Source organism: Pseudomyrmex gracilis, unplaced genomic scaffold, assembly GCF_002006095.1.
Source record: "Pseudomyrmex gracilis isolate BER0280 unplaced genomic scaffold, ASM200609v1 scaffold_736, whole genome shotgun sequence".
NCBI lineage: Eukaryota > Metazoa > Arthropoda > Insecta > Hymenoptera > Formicidae > Pseudomyrmex > Pseudomyrmex gracilis.
The window spans coordinates 17101-20267 of record NW_018021320.1 but is presented as its reverse complement, the minus strand read 5'-3'; the positions used below and the strand labels follow the sequence as shown (position 1 = coordinate 20267).

Sequence of the window (3167 nt, the reverse complement as noted above, 5' to 3'; positions counted from 1 at the left end):
TTCTTCTGTAATTTGTCTGTAATTGGTCGATTTCTTACGACTTACAGCTTACGACTGTATTGTAGAACAGGCCTTAAAGAGCCGTCTACAATGGAGAGTTGTAGGCCGTAATAGTAAGAAATTGACCAATCACAGACGAAGTACAAAAGAATAATCGATTGTGATTTGTCAATTTTTTACTGTTAATTTAATTATTTAATTATTTAACATTTTGACACAACTTGGAATTTTAGGCTGCTTTCCTTTTAGGAGACACAGTTGACACAAGTCGACACAAAAGTAATTCTGTCTTTGTTTCTCACTGAATACTGAACAAAGACAGAATGACTCTTGTGTCGACTTGTGTCTGTTGAGGTTATTAAATAAGAATATTCATAGTCTTCTTGTAACAAGACTTTATTAAGGGCCGTCTACAATGGAGAGTTGTAGTCCGTAATAGTAAGAAATTGACAAATCACAATCGATTATTCTTCTGTACTTTGTCTGTGATTGGTCACTTTCTTACTATTACGGCCTACAACTCTCCATTGTAGACGGCTCTTAAAGGGTCGGAACGGCGCAGAGGTGGTGAACGCGGTCGCAATAACTCGGAGGTGCCTGCCAGATGTGTCAGCACACAAGTGTTACCAGCACCAATCTTTTTGGAGATATTTCAGATAAGATGTTGTAAAAATTGTATAAATTGTGTATAATCAGGAGCAGGAGACACGTGCGATCTTGATTTATAGTAATGTGTGCGGTATCAATGCACCAAAAGCAAATGATCAACTAATATGTTCCTCTTATGTATACAGGTTATGTGCTGATGACAGATGAAGGTGTGGTGTGCTGACAGACAGAAATAACAAGAAAGTAAGTATAATTTATATATTTCTTGGATCCCTGTATGAAATTGTACTTGTTTATACAAAAAGTTTTGTTATTTTAAATGTATTTATGTCTTTTTCAGGTAGTGAGTTTTGCAGCTGTCACTTCAGCATGCTCTGTCCACCACCAGTAAAGCAAGATAAGTAATGGTTTTAACCGGTAAAATCAGTAACAAGTAAGTAATATAGATGAAAATGAATATGTTTACTGTAATTTAATGTTCATTATTATGTTTCAGGAGGTGTTATCTGCCAGGGACTTTGGACTGTCACAGTATAAAGATGTTATGTAGCTAAAAAGGTGGTGGTCAATATATTAATTAAAACTTGTAATAACTAAATAAATTAAGTAAGATGTAATACAGTCAAAGTAATAAAAATGTATTAATAGGTATTTATTATGTTGCAGATACAGCAGACCACAGTGAGTGCGTAGGCTGTCACTGCAACAGGTCTTTTTGACTATATTAAAACAAGCAAAAAGTTTAAAGTTAAAAATTATATATCAGATGGTTATACTAAATGTGCACGATGTTATTCCTGCAGTAATGATAGTACTAATATATAAAATTTTTCTTTGCAGGTACACAAGACCAAATAAAAACCGTGTACAGCTGTCACAGGACTATGAGCTGGATATTAAAGTGAGTAGCAGATGTATGTAGCTGCTCAAATAGCGTCACTAGATATAAAAAATAAATATCTAGGTGTATAGTTCAATATATTAAAAAGTAGCAGATGAGACTCAGTTTATTAAAAGAGGTTATGACAGAGCACAGATAAAAATTAAGATGTTGAATGTATGATAAGTAAAATATAACACAAATAGAATATTTGAAAGCTACAAAACTCAGTTAAAAACAAAACAAGTGTGGGATCCAAAGATTTATTATTGAAAATTGCAAAAAGACTGGCATGCACCTATGACAGGCACTGTATGTGTGTGTATATATGTAGATGTATAATTGATGTGTCCCTTTTTATTTGTTACAGGTAGAGCAAGTGCAATATATAGAAGCTGCAGAGGACAGGAGTGTGACTTACCTTCTCGGGAGCTGTCAGGAAATGCTGCAGGACGTATGTGGCTGCTGATGTGGTGCGCGTTAATAAAATATAATAATAATAAGATCAGGTATTTAAAAATTAAAATAAATAGATAAATATAATGTCACAGATAAAACGTTTATTTCCTCTCTTTTTACAGGTACAAGGATGGTATATGTACTTAAGATATACCCTACAGGAGAGAAAAAAGCGTGTTATGTGTAAAATGTGTAGTCAATGAATAAAAAGTCGCCTGTATATATGTGTATATGTATGTAGAAGAGAGAGTAGAGCTTTATAAAAATAAAATGTGACTTATAGATGTATAAAATGTGACTTATAGTCACTCCTAACCTAAAATCTCGCTCCCGTTCCTCGAGCAGCAACAGCGGCGAATATCCAATTCCTGGACAGCAAGGATGTTACAAAGGGAAGGTAGGTAATTCTTTAAACTTTTATTTTTCAAATAAAGTCCGTTACGGACTGGCAGCCTGTCACAAAACAAACAAATGACTTGCAGCTATTTGTATGCAGCTGACAGGGACACACAACAGACACGCGAAATAAAATAAAAAAAGAATAAAGAGAAAAAAAAATAAATAAGTATAATAAATAACACAAGACGCGACGCACTCACACACAATAAAATAAATAGAAATAAATAGAAAGTACGCCACGTAACCTGCCAGCTGCTACACTCACTCAACCGTTAAATTCGAAATTTTCGCTCGGAGCCGACCACGCCTAACTCCTGGAGCCTTAATAAATAAAATAAACTTACAAAAATACTTGTCTTCCTCTCCTTGGACACCTTGGAAGACCTCGGAATCGCTTTCCCCGGGCTCCCTGGACGGCCGGTAACCTCCAAAATCGCACGCAGTCGCGAAATAGCATTTTCGCGATTTTTCGACTTTTCGGCCCGGTAGGCCTCACTGGCTACTAAAATACTTTTCTAAACTGATTTTTGGAACTGTTTTTATATTACATAAAGGCTGGGCCAAGCCCGGTGACACTGCACTACCGGGATGACTCGTGACGGAGCCGGAGCAAGCTCCGGGTGTCCGCCCAGTTCCAAAAATCAGTTTAATATTCTGAGACCGCTTTGCGGTCTGTATCAGATATTAAGCTGATAAGAACAGAGTAACACGTTTATTTTAATCAATTAATGTTCCCCGGAGGGACAAGCTCCCCCGGGGTAGAATACAACAACAAAAAAGTGTAGGGACGAACGTTGCCGCCCACGCTCGCGCGCAAAAA

The 3167-nt window shown here is 36.5% G+C and overlaps 1 long non-coding RNA gene across 6 annotated transcripts; it reads left to right on the top strand.

Annotated features, from left to right (window-relative positions):
• The first annotated feature begins 556 nt into the window (after positions 1 to 556).
• Positions 557 to 2401, top strand: LOC109861403. 6 transcript variants are annotated; one of them, XR_002250958.1, is made up of 8 exons: positions 560 to 709; positions 795 to 852; positions 950 to 1042; positions 1106 to 1167; positions 1276 to 1356; positions 1450 to 1510; positions 1860 to 1998; positions 2071 to 2401. It is a non-coding gene; the product is annotated as an uncharacterized LOC109861403 (long non-coding RNA). The 6 variants fall into 6 exon arrangements; XR_002250960.1 differs by having other exon boundaries at positions 561 to 709; positions 1276 to 1290; XR_002250957.1 differs by having other exon boundaries at positions 561 to 709; positions 1276 to 1318.
• The last annotated feature ends 766 nt before the right edge of the window (positions 2402 to 3167 follow it).